The sequence below is a fragment of the Carcharhinus amblyrhynchos genome, chromosome 32 (assembly GCF_965287045.1).
Source record: "Carcharhinus amblyrhynchos chromosome 32, sCarAmb.v2.hapA, whole genome shotgun sequence".
NCBI lineage: Eukaryota > Metazoa > Chordata > Chondrichthyes > Carcharhiniformes > Carcharhinidae > Carcharhinus > Carcharhinus amblyrhynchos.
The window spans coordinates 22,883,790-22,897,686 of NC_137355.1; the positions used below are offsets into that span (position 1 = coordinate 22,883,790).

A 13,897-nucleotide genomic window follows, 5' to 3' on the forward strand; every position below is an offset into this window, starting at 1 on the left:
GAAAATGGTTAAATGGTAAAAAATTGCAGCATGCTGCTGTGCAGGGGACCTGGATGTTCTTGTGCAAGAATCACCAAGGAGTTGGTTAGCAGGTAATAAAGCAAATAAAATTTTGTCCTTCATTGTTAAAGGGATGGAGTTTAAAAACAGCGACATTATTTTGCAGCTGTATTAGGTGTTGGTGAGGCCACACCTGGAGTACTGTGTACAGCTTTAGTCTCCTTAATTGAGAAAGGATATACTGGCACTGGAGGGAGTGCAGAGGAGATTCACTAGGTTGATTCCGGAGTTGAGAGGGTTGGCTGATGAGGAGAAATTGAGTAGACTGGGGCTATACTCATTGGAATTCAGAAGAATGAGGGGAGATCTTATAGAAACATATCAGATTATGAAGGGAATAGATAAGATAGAAGCAGGCAAGTTGTTTCCACTGGTGGGTGAAACTAGAACTAGGGGGCATGGCCTCAAAATAGGGGGAAAGCAGATTTAGGACTGAGTTGAGGAGGAACTTCTTCACCCAAAAGGGTTGTGAATGTGTGGAATTCCCTGTCCAGTGAAGCAATTGAGGCTACATTACGGTTAGAAACATTATTAAAGGACTTTTCAGCATGCATATGGTAGCAGACTTTTCGGTCTCAGGTTTTATCAGTGCAGATTAAACTGGCTTCAAACTTGAGTTGTGTTCCTCTGGGAAGGAAGAACAAAAATATTCAGCCAGTATTCCCACTTTTTCCATTTCTTATTTCCATTCAATGATGCCCAATAGACAACGCATGAGTGAATGAATCAGACAATAATAGAATTGTAGAATGCATTTTAAGAACATAAGAATATAACTAGGAGCAGGAGTAGGCCATCTGCAGTAAAGCAATTGAGGCTACCTCATTGAATGTTTTTAAGGCAAGGATAGATAAATTTTTGAACAATAAAGGAATTAAGGCTTATGGTGAGCAGGTGGATAAGTGGAGCTGAATCCACGAAATGATCAGCTATGATATCGAATGGCACAACAGGCTCAAGTGGCAGATGGCCTACTCCTGCTCCTAGTTATATTCTTATGTTCTTAAAATGCATTCTACAATTCTATTATTGTCTGATTCATTCACTCATGCGTTGTCTATTGGGCATCATTGAATGGAAATAAGAAATGGAAAAAGTGGAAATACTGGCTGAATATTTTTGTTCTTCCTTCCCAGAGGAACACAACTCAAGTCTGAAGCCAGTTTAATCTGCACTGATAAAACCTGAGACCGAAAAGTCTGCTACCATATGCATGCTGAAAAGTCCTTTAATAATGTTTCTAACCGTAATGTAGTTAACTAAGCCATGTTGTTCTACAAATGGTCACGTTTTCAGACAAACAATAGTAACTAGTGGGGTAATCAATTAACTAATTGATTTTAGTCACGGTTTGATTAATAATTATGCTATCACATATACGACAAGTTAAACTGTAGCTGAGTCATTTTACCTGTTTAATCTCTGACTGGTTTCTTTGTCAATGTGAGTGCACTTTTGTTTCTTTGAAGACTAAATCATTCGTTCTCTGTTGACCTCATCTTTCCACTGTTGATTTCTGATATCTTCAGTTTCCTGGCGTGATGTACATCAACATGACTAATCTGTTAGTCATTCTGTTTGCTAAAACCAAAAGTTTGTGCTGATTTTTTTTTAGTTCCTGTCTGCACTTAAAGTCACTGCTTTCTGGACTTGGGCAACACTTCCAGTACCAACCATTGTGATCTGAAATCTGTTAGACATTTGCTCAGCAACCCATCACCAGAAGTGAAAATCAACAAGGTCTGTGGTTACTTTTAATAGTACCTCTTCATGAATCATTTGGTATAATTACGAAATAAAAACACTTCCAAATCAACAGGATAACTAGTTTAATTGGTATGCACTTTTATCAATGCCTGTGTTGATTTTTTTTTATCCTTGAGCTGGTTTTGCACTGCAGCCTAGATTTTGGGAGAGAAAGCTCATAGCTGCTGTCCTAATTTATTTTGTGTCTGCTGCACAGCGGGGACCCAACATAATGCATACATTAGCAGCAGTATTTGCACAACCACATTACAGCAGCAAGTTCACAAGTTCCATTTGGACTGGTGACAGCCAGGGAGATGCTTGGGGAAAAGTATCTTCAAGATCAATGATATGAAAAAATCTAGCAAGTTTACTTTGCTTTGATATTGATCTCTTGCAGTCACAGCAGCTGGCTGAAGTGGTTGCAAAGCAATCTAGGAGTAGCTCTTGCTTAAGTACCTGTAAATGTTATAATGGCTGCTAGAAGGTTCAGATTAATTTGTCCTATATGGTCTATAAAAATGCATATTTAGAATATTATTTTGTCTTCTTCTTTTGCATTGGCAATATCTAGAATTCATCCTTTCTCCCTATTGGAATATAAAGGAAAATAATCTGAACAGAGAAGGTAGTTTATAGCTGCTGTAATGACATTATTTTCATGAAATCAGGATGAAAAGAAAACATTGTCTGTATATACCCTAATAATCCTAATAACTACCTGACTAGTATGAATAATCTTCTCATTTGTTGCTAAGGTTGCAATTATTTACTGCTTTGAAAGTATGATGTGTCATATTTTGTTCAAATATTAACATGTTTCGATGTGTGTGAACAAACCAGATGTAATCTATGAAAAACGTTGTTTCTCTTGATGCATTTTAAACCGATTTGGAAGTTATGTATGTTTAATGTAAATATTTCAATTTATCTTTCTAGATTCTGTACAGCTGAATAATCTGAAAGACTGCGCCTTTGAAGCAATTGCGATGCTGAAAAACATTGAACAGGTTAGTTTGAAATTTTGATCTTATGAAACAGAAGTTGTATCTTTTTATTCATTCAATCATAAGATGTGGGCATTGCTGCCCATCTCTAACTGTCTTTGAGAAAGTGGTGGTGAACTGTCTCCTTGAGTCTTTGCAGTTTGTGTGCTGTTAAATTAAGGAGGAAGTTCAAGGATTTTGACGTGGCATATTTCTAAGTCAGGACTGTGTGTGGTTTGGCGGGAACTTCCAGTTGGTGGTGCTCCCAGTCATCTACTGCCCATCAACTTTTTCAATGGTTGCTGGTTTTGGAAGATGTTCTCATGGGAGCTTCTGCAATGGATGGTACACACTGCTGCTATTGTGTGGCGATGGTGGCAAAGGTGATTATTTGTGGATGGAGTGCCAATCAAGTGGGCTGTTTTGCCCTGGATGGTGTCAATCTTCTGTATTGTTGTTGGAGCTACGTGCATCCAGACAAGTGGAGAGTATTTCATCATGTCCTTGACTTGTGCCTTGTAGATGGTATATCCATCCTGACCATCCTTACTTTGGGGAGTCAGGAGGTGAATTATTTGCCACGTTATTTCAAATTCTGACCTGCTCTAGTAGCCACTTATTTATATAGCTGGTTTGGTTCAGTTTCTGGTCATTGGTAACTTCCAGGTAGCTAATAATGTGGAATATGACAATGGCAATGTTGTTGAATATCATGGGGAAATTATTAGATTATCTCCTGTTGAAAATGGTTATTGCTCGGCACTTGTGTGGTGTGAATGCTATTTGCCACTTGTCAGCTCAAGCCTGATGTAGTAGGCCTTGCTGCATTTGGACATGAACTGTTTCAGTATCTGGTGAGTTGCGAATGGTATTGAACATTGTGCATTCATCAGTGAATATTCCCATGTCTGACCTTGTGATGGAGGGTAGGTCATTGATGAAGCAGCTGAAGTTGGGCACTACCCTGAGGAACTCCTACAGAGATGATTGACCTCCAAAAACCACAACCAGCTTCCTTTGTGCCAGGTATGACTCCATCTAGTGGATAAGTTTTCCCCAGATCCCCATTGACTTCAGTTTTGCTGGCGTTTCTTGATGATATACTTGGTTAAATGTTGCCTTGATGTCAAGAACAGTCACTCTCATTTCACCTCTTGAGTTAAGCTCTTTTGTCCATGTTTGAACCAAGAATGTATTGAGGTCAGAAGCTGAGTGACCCTGGTGAAACACAAACTTCTGAGTAAGCAAATTGTTTCTAATTAGTCAGTGTTTGGTAATACTATTGATGGATGTGTCTGGAATGTGGAATTTAGATCAGATCCATTGGTTGTGGGATCGCTTAGCTCTGTCCATTGCGTGCTGCTTATGCTGTTTGGTATGCAACTAGTCCTGAGCAGTAGGTTGACACCTCATTTTTAGCTATGTCAGGTGCTGCTTCTGGCTTGCCCACTTGCACTCTGCGTTGAACCAGGGTTCATCCCCTGGCTTGGTGGTAATGGTAGAATGTTTATATTCCTGACAACAGTTCACTAAATGATAGCATTGGGGAACAAATTACTTACAGATTGCATAATATCCTGATGCAAACATGAATGTCAAATCTTTCCTAAGAACAGAAGAAACAACAGGAGCTCGCTCACTATTATCCACCACCTGCAAGTACCCTCCAAGCCACTCACTATTCTGACTTGGAAATATATCACTGCCATTCCTTCACAGTTGCTGGGTCAAAATTCTGGAATTCCCTCCCTAATGGCATTGTGGGTCAACCCACAGCACGTGGACTGCAGCGATTCAAGAAGGCAGCTCACCACCATCTTCTCAAGGGCAATTAGGGTTGGGCAATAAATGCTGGCCAGCCAGTGATGCCCACGTCCCACTATTGGATTAAAAAAACATTTTAAAAATCAACAAACTTAAACTTGAAGTATTTGCTTTGTACTACATCAAGGGCTGAATGTGAACCAATCAATGGATCATAAACATAACAGTTCGATTTGCCCATCTATCAGAGTACGACATTGATTATTCATCGCCACTACATCGTTCCTGTACCATAGTCAGGATGAACTATGTAGCATTCAGTGAATTGTGTTTCATGTGGTTCATACTTGTGATAGGTGCTTTGCCTAGAGATTTTGTACTGAATTTTAGTGATGTGGAATTATTCATCAGTTGAGTTTCTATACCAAATGGGTAATCCACAAATTCTCATTGTTTGTACGAAGCAAAACTGTCCTGTTGGTATCCATTACTCCTGTTTTCCGATTTCAAGCTTCTTCAAAAGTGACTAGAGAAATTAAGTTAATTCCTTATATTGACCTTGGAGACGAGTCAGTTGGTACCCTGGATTTAAAACACTGGTTTCAGTGCCCGTGGATGGATCATCTGCTTTCAAAGTTAATGAATCAAGTCTCATCTGTAGAAAAGTGAGTTTCCATGGTGTGGCTTGGCAAAGTGGAAATGGTTAGAAGTATAGATATTTCATTAGTACGGCATGGTAGCACAGTGGTTAGCACTGCTGCTTCACAGCTCCAGGGTCCCGAGTTCAATTCCTGGCTTGGGTTACTATCTGTGCAGTGTTTGCACATTCTCCCTGTATCTGTGTGGGTCTCCTCTGGATGCTCCAGTTCCAGTGATGTGTGGGTTATGTTGATTGGCCATGCTAAATTGCCCTTAGTGTCCTGAGATGTATAGGTAGAAGGATTAGCGGTTAATATGTCGGGATACGGGGATGGGGCCTGGGTGGGATTGTGGTTGGTGCAGACTCGATGGGCCGAATGGCCTCTTCTTGCACTGTAGGGTTTCTATGATTCTGTGATTAGTTTATGGTAGATACCAATACTATTCTTGTTCTTCAGGAACTTTTCATAAGGGCAAATAACAAAGTGAATCTCTGAACAACAGTCTCTTTGAATTTGATGCTCTCTGGTTTTGAAGCAGGTTTGAACGTTTTTCATCACTCGGTTTGGAAGTTCAGTTCCTACTTCATGGACTATCCTCCTTCTGATTTGCTGTCTGCTTTTCAAAATTAGCGTGAAACCTGGTCCCCTAATAGTATTTAGGTACTGAGGGGGACTGAGTGTGGGTGATGAGTTGATGCAGACTGGATGGGCTGACATGGCCTCTTTCTGCGCTGTGAGGATTCTGCGGTTCTATAGTGTTTCCTCCATCAAGCGTCCCACTACCCTGCTCGAATTGTTTACACCACTGCCCCAAGCTTGGTGGTGACATTTGCTGGCTATATTGGTTACGACTGGGATGGGAGGAGTGCGCAGTTGATTGAACCCCACAGGTCGCAACATTAGTGTAAATGTTTAATTATCACCAAAATGGCTAGTTATCTACTTCTGGTACCTAGACTAGAATAAAAGCGTCTTTAACCATGCTTATTTCAATAAACTCAGAATGATTGATTTATTATAATGCAAAACTTCCCTTTCAAAGTTTTAAGAACTAATTGATGCACGATTGTTATCTCTTTTTAATGTTCCCCAACACACATATGCTAAAGTTAACAATATTTTCCAGTAGAGGTCTGGAGATTCTCACCACAGATGGTCAGTTTAAGGAAAATAAAGATGGATCAATCCTTCTTGTCTCAGTCTCCTTGGGTTTTCAAAACAGGCAAGTTCCACTGAGATAAGGATTCCTTGCTGGATCTTGATACCCACTCTATTTCAGGCAAGGCAAGGAGAATGCAAGTTGGACAGCTTTTCACTTTCACACTTCAGTCCCAATTGAATTCAACAAGCAAGTTAAAACTTCAAGCTCATCCCTGTCATGTGGTTTACTGCAAATCGCAAGTCTTTGCCTTTTAAGCAAATGCATAGTTTTTCCCCCCTCAAGTACAATGCTAGTCAGGTGATTTCTTAGAAAAGGCATTCTTGCTCATAGCCCAAAGGTGAATTTAAGTAATGTAAAACATTTGATTTGATTCATTATTGTCACATGTATTAACATACAGTGAAAAGTATTGTTTCTTGCGCGCTACACAGCCAAAGCATACCGTTCATAGAGAAGGAAAGGAGAGAGTGCAGAGTGTACTGCTACAGTTATAGCTAGGGTGTAGAGAAAGATTGACTTAATGGAAGGTAAGTCCATTCAAAAGTCTGACAGCAGCAGGAAAGAAGGTATGTGACCTCAGACTTTTGTATCTTTCCCAATGAAAGAAAGTGGAAGAGAGAATGTCCGGGGTACATGGGGTCCTTAGTTATGCTGGCTGCTTTGCCGATGAACAAGAAGTATAGACAGAGTCAATGGATGGGAGGCTGGTTGGTGTGATGGACTGGGATACACTCATGACCTTTTGTAGTTTCTTGCAGTCTTGGGCAGAGCAGGAGCCATACAAAGCTGTGATACAACCAGAAAGAATGCTTTCTGTGGTGCAAACATAAAAGTTGGTGAGAGTCGTAGCTGACATGCCAAATTTCCTTATTCTTCTGAGAAAGTAGAGGCATTGGTGAGTTTTCGTAACTACAGTGCATGGGGGGACCAGGACAGGCTGTTGGTGATCTGGATACCTAAAGACTTGAAGCTCTCGACCATTTCTACTTTGACCCCGTTGATGCAGACTGGGGCATGTTCTCCACTACGCTTCCTGAAGTCGATGACTATCTCCTTTTGTTGACATTGAGGGAGAGATTATTATAGTTCACTACTTCACCAGATTCTCTATCTCATTCCTGTACTCTGTCTCATGCAGTATCCTTCCAATAAAAAAAGCAGTCTGTGATAAAGAACATAAGAACATAAGAAATAGGAGCAGGAGTAGGCCATCTAGCCCTTCGAGCCTGCCCCGCCATTCAATAAGATCATGGCTGATCTGTCATGGCTCAGTTCCACATTCCCGCCCTCTCCCCATAACCCTTAATCCCCTTTCTTATCAAAAACCCATCAACCCGCGTCTTAAAAATATTTAGCGAGGCAGCCTCCACCACTTCAACGGGCAGAGAATTCCAGAGATTCACCACCCTTGATGATTTTCTCAACATTACCATAGTAGCAAGACATCATGCCATCTAGGACTTTGATTCCACTGGCCAGACCCTGTGAGACAGAAGGGTTATTGTGGTGGCAATCAAGAACTGGAAAGTGAAAGAGGAGACAGAGAAGATGGAGAGATGATATAACGTACATAGGCAGCGACAGCGAGGAATGTAAATGAATCGATCAGGCACGAGGAGTGTTACACCCTGCACTGGATGAATACAGCCTCAAAGAATAAAATGAAAAGACTAATAAATTGCCTTTGTGTGTTAGTTTGGCTAGCAGCCCAATTTCTATCTTCTAACACTGCTTTGTTAGTTACTGTTTTTGGTGTGTCAAGTGAATTTCAAGCACCCACTGCAGAACACGTTACCTGATTTGACAATAATCAGACCGTTTGTAGATTCTGACTAAAGATTTTTTTTGAGGCTTTCACATTTACACACAGCAGGAGTTAAATGTCCTGTCCTTTTTCTGCCTTAGTATTTACTGGGAAGTGTTTTGACATTTTTTTATTAAACAAGGAGTATGTGAATCATTAAAATGTCAGATGCAACACAAAATAATCTTAAAGGCTAATGGAATGCCTGCATTTATATGTAGAGCACTGGAATACAAGAGGGTCGAAATCCTGCTCCAGCTATGTAAGGCCCCGGTTAGTCCATGTCAGGAGTACTGTGAACAGTTCTGGGCACCACACTTTAAGAAGAATATACGGTAAGTCTTAAAGTCGCAAATTTGTGGTCTTTCTTGATTTTCAGAAGGCATTTGACAAGGTACCTCACAAGAGGTTATTGCAGAAGGTCAGGGGACATGGAGTTGGGGGTAGGGTGTTAGCGTGGATAGAAGATTGGTTGTCAAATAGGAGGCAGAGAGTGGGGGTCAATGGGTGCTATTCGGATTGGCGGATGGTGACTAGTGGAGTGCCCCAGGGGTCGGTGCTGGGGCCTCAGCTATTTACCATTTATATAGATGATCTGGAGGAGGGAACCGAGTGTATGGTGTCAAAATTTGCTGATGACACCAAGATTGGTGGAACGGCAGATTGTGCAGCAGGTGTGGAGAGTCTACAGAAGGATCTAGACAGGCTGGGCGAATGGGCCAGGAAATGGCAAATGGAATTTAATGTTGGCAAGTGCGAGGTGGTCCACTTTGGTAGGAAGGACGATTACTTACGTGGCGAAAAACTGCAGCAGGTGCCGGTGCAGAGGGACCTCGGGGTCCTTGTGCATGAGTCGCAAAAACCCAGCTTGCAGGTGCAGCAGGTGGTCAGGAAGGCGAATGGGATGCTGGCCTTCATAGCGAGGGGGATTGAATATAAAAGTAGGGAGGTCTTGCTGCAGCTGTATAGGGCATTGGTGAGGCCGCAGCTGGAGTACTGTGTGCAGTTTTGGGCGCCGTACTTACGTAAGGATACTTTGGCCTTGGAGGGAGTGCAGAGGAGGTTTACTAGGCTGATGCCGGAGTTGAGGGGGTTGAGCTATGAGGAGAGGCTGAGTAAACTAGGCTTGTACTCGTTAGAGTTTAGAAGAATGAGGAGAGATCTCATTGAGACGTATAAGATGATGAATGGGATGGATAGGATAGAGGTGGAGAGACTCTTCCCGCTCAGAAAGGACAGTAGGACTAGGGGGCACAGCCTCAAGATAAAGGGGGGGCAGTTTAGAACGGAGTTGAGGAGGAATTTCTTCACTCAAAGGGTGGTGAATCTCTGGAATTCTCTGCCCGTTGAAGTGGTGGAGGCTACTTCGCTAAATATTTTTAAGACGCAGGTTGATGGGTTTTTGATAAGAGAGGGGATTAAGGGTTATGGGGAGAGGGCGGGAATGTGGAACTGAGCCATGATCTTATTGAATGGCGGGGCAGGGTCGAAGGGCTAGATGGCCTACTCCTGCTCCTATTTCTTATGTTCTTATGTTTATGTTAATTGTGTTTCCAAAAAGTGCCACTGAAGTGAGATTACTTTCATAGAATTATAGAATCCCTACAGTACAGAAGGAGGCCATTGAACCTGTCGACCTTGCACCAACACCAATCCCACCCTATTTCCATAACCCCACATATTTATCCTGCTAATCCCCCCTGAAACTAGGAGCAATTTACCATGGCCAATCAACCTAACCTGCACATCTTTGGACTGAGGGGAGAAACCAGAGCACCTGGAGGAAACCTACACAGGGAGAACATGCAAACTCCACACAGCCAGTGACTCAAGCTGGGAATTGAACCCGGGTCCCTGGCGCTGAGAGGCAGCAGTGCTTAACCACTGTGCCATCGTGCTGCCCCTTAAGCAAATAAGATTTTCCCATCAGCTGTAAAGTTCTAGGACCTTTCTTAGAAAAAGGAGCAGTAAAACATTATGCCCTACAAGTTGAAATACTTTGCATTGCTAAATTCTTATATTTGTAAATGAAATAACTTTTAAAATATAAAAGAAATATGTTAACTTTCTAATCTCCTGCCTGCTGCTGATACTGATTGCTGCCAATGCTCCTTCCTGAACCTCCTGTTCATGACACATCTTGCTCCCTGTTGTCACACCCCCCCCTTGCTGTGATCATTTGATCCATGGCCTCTGCCACTCCCTAACCAAAATCTGAGGTGCGATTACATAAACTCTGGTCATATTCAATAGTCCGTCTTAGCTCCATGGATGTGTGGACACAGCAATTCAGAATATGTCACATAAGAACCAAGCCATGACCAATTCTTCTAAGATTCTCAATTGTGCAGTTGAACAGCAGTCTTCAAGATTCTGAGCAGTGCAACAAGCTGGCGACTGAATGTATTTTCTGGAAATCCGAAGTTTGTGATCAGAGCTTTCAAGATGTTGGGTTGAATGAATAGAGTGGATGGAGAGAAACTACTTTTCTAACTGGAGAGACTCTGTTAAAGGGGCAAAGTCTAAAAATTCAAGGCATTGCTAGCTAGGCCAGCATTTATTGTCTATCCGTATTTACCCTGCGAAGGCGGTGATGAGCTACCTTCTTGTACTGTTGTAGTCCACGTGGTGTAAATACACCCACAGGCTGATGGGAAACATTTCTTCATGAAAAGTGTGGTGGAAGTTTGGACTCTTACTATAAATAGCAATTGATGCTAGATAAGTTCATTTCAAATGTGAGATTGAAAAAGTTTTATTTAACAGGGCTTGAAGCGATCTGTATATAGATCACAGATCATCTATGATTTCAGTGAACACTAGAAAAGGCTGAATGATATACTCTGCTTTCTAGGTTCTTAATTCTTATATAAGTTAGATCATATAGAATCATTTCAGAAGCCCTAATGTTTTTCATAGCTAGGATAGTCCAATTATGACCTCAAGTTCTCTTCTTCATTTTGTACATCTCCATTAACCTTCTCAGCTGCACAGTAAACTGCAGCTTTTCCAATTTCTTCACTTAACAAAAGTCCCTCATTCCTTCTAACATTTGAGTAAATCTATTGTAGCCGCTCCATTTTCAGAATGAAATAGTTGTGGAACTTATTTTCGGGAGGGTTTGTGGAAAAGGCAAATGGATGCTGCCTAAGTGAGTAATAGAATGTTTTCTCAACTGCTGTTATCTGGTAAATGTAGCATTTTCCAGTCAGTCAAACAGAAATTTAATTAAATTGCTTCTGGAGTATGCTCAGTCCACATTTTGTGTTGAGGAAGGAGTTAAACCTTTGTACCTATTTATGTTTGCAAGGTACTCCCACACAGTTTTCCCCACTGGTCTTTATTTAAGTTAGCCACATTGAAGGGTAGTAAATAGCTGCTGCATGGGATAAACAATATTAATTAGTGTGTAAAAGACATTTGTGCAGATCAACCCTGACATTAAACTTTTATACTTTATATATTTTTGTTGTCTATTGAAATTACTTGACAGTGATAATAAAAGCATTGAAGTGAAGCCTTTTTTATAGAGAGATGAACGATGGAATCAGCAATTGATAGATTAGCATGAGTTCTTGGGAATGCACTAAGCTATTTGGTTATGAAGCCTCAACATTCTGTATAGATTAGTGGATCTTCTGTAGTAATATTTCACCATATTCATAAAATTTTACAGCATTGAAGAGGACTGTTTGGCTCACTGGACCTTACTGCTCTCTCCCCATAGCCCTGCAAGTTTTTCCTTTTGAAAGTTACTGTTGAATCTGCTTTCAGCACCTTTTCAGCCTGTGCATTCCAGATCATAAGGACTTGCTGTGGGGGGAAAAGAAATATTTTTACCTTCGTTCTGGCCTCTTTGCTAAATACCTTAGACTGTCCCTGGTTACCACCCCTCATGATGGTGAAAACAGTTTCTCTTAATTTAACATTATAGAATCATAGAACCCTACAGTGAAGAAAGAGACCCTTCGGCCCATCGAGTCTACACCGACCACAATGCCACCCAGGCCCTACCCCCACGTCCCTACATATTTTACCTGCTAATCTCTCTAACCTATGCATCTCAGGATACTAAGGGGCAATTTTAGCATGGCCAATCAACCTAACCCACACATCTTTGGACTGTGGGAGGAAACCGGAGCACCTGGAGGAAACCCATGCAGATACGAGGAGAATGTGCAAACTCCACACAGACAGTGACCCGAGCATCGAACCCAGGTCCCTGGAGCTGTGAAGCAGCAATGTTAACCACTGTGCTACCGTGCCATCCGTACCATTATAAATCTCTTCTTCATTTTGTACATCTCCATTAACCTTCTCAGCTGCACAGTAAACTGCAGCTTTTCCAATTTCTTCACTTAACAAAAGTCCCTCATTCCTTCTAACATTTGAGTAAATCTATTGTAGCAGCTCCATTTTCAGAATGAAATAGTTGTGGAACTTATTTTCAGGAGGGTTTGTGGAAAAGGCAAATTTTAAAAATATACAGTTAGAATAAGAAACTGTTGAGATGTTTGAAAGAGTAAGGTTTGTGGGCTGAAAATGTTAACATATTATATAGTACCTTATCCAATGTTTTAAAAATCCATATAAAACATTCCTTTAAAGTAGTGCTTAAGATTGACTACATGCACTTCCTTGAGAAGTTATTAACTCAGTATTTCAATGAAGATAAACATTCTTGTTGTGTTTTAATGTAGGAAAGGTCTACTGGGGAAATAATGCAGATAAAAGACTGGATTCAAGAAGAAAAGTTACTTAAACCTTGGCTAAAAAAAATAGAATTTAGAGCAAGCAGTGGAAGGGTTTTACTGAGTGAATTCTAGAGAGTAGGGCTAAGGGAGATTAAGGGTTGTCATTAATGGTGGGACGGGAAGGTTGAAAAGTGCTTGAAGAACCATAGTTGGAAGATTGAATGGTGACATGAGATGGGGGAAGGCTGTGGATCAATTTGAGGATTTTAAATCCATTCTATTGGGACTGGGTAGGTCACTGAAGATGCAGATGGGTGAATGAAATTCATTGCAGGGCAGTATATAGGTGGCTACTTTTTTTGAATAAATACAAAATAGAGGGTGAGAGGTAAAAAGGAAAAAATTGGAGAAATCAAGTCCAGTTTTGACAGAATTTGATTTAATGTAGAGGTGGAAACAATGTTTTAGAGGTGAACGTAATTTTGAGGGATAGGATGTGGAGTTCCAAACTCAGTTCTGTGTGGTGTAAGGTGCCAAGGGTTTTCATGACTTGGTTTAGGCTGAGGACAAAACAGGATTGCATTGCATTGGAGGAATTATGACAACTTAGGTCTTCCTGTTGTTCAGTTAGAAGGAATTTGGACTAATGTATGACTTGTATTGGACAGGTAGTTTGACAACACAGTTGTGATCAAACATCGGTTGAAGCGGTGGAGACCAAGTTGGGTGTCATCAGCATTTAAATGAGACCTGATCCCATGCCTATGGATGATGTCACTGGGACCCTTACTAACTCAGACAGGTATGTTTTTCATATTTTCTGAAGACACTTTTATTTTCCTTACAATGCTGAAAGCTGTCTTGTAACTAAAGCAGTTCTGAAATCTAGCCATGTTTATGTCTAAAAGTCTGGTTGTTGAGAGGAACACTGAATACTCAGGGCTTACATAACTTGTTGTTAGCCTGTCACAAGCCTCTTTCTTCATTAAACATGTATAATTGTAAATGGAAAAGAAGTGCATGTATCTCTCTGGATTAGG

At 41.0% G+C, this 13,897-nt stretch overlaps 1 protein-coding gene across 6 annotated transcripts in view; it reads left to right on the forward strand.

Annotated features, from left to right (window-relative positions):
• otud7a (OTU deubiquitinase 7A) overlaps positions 1-13,897 on the forward strand; it is a 147,924-nt gene that overhangs the window by 52,527 nt on the left and 81,500 nt on the right. For 3 of the 6 annotated variants that reach the window (XM_080216085.1, XM_080216084.1, XM_080216089.1), the window contains 4 exons: positions 1,676-1,800; positions 2,746-2,816; positions 8,385-8,498; positions 13,526-13,659. The gene's annotated coding sequence lies outside the window, so the exon portion shown is untranslated. The remainder of the gene's footprint in view (positions 1-1,675; positions 1,801-2,745; positions 2,817-8,384; positions 8,499-13,525; positions 13,660-13,897) is intronic. The other 3 variants (XM_080216086.1, XM_080216088.1, XM_080216087.1) reach the window with 3 other exon arrangements.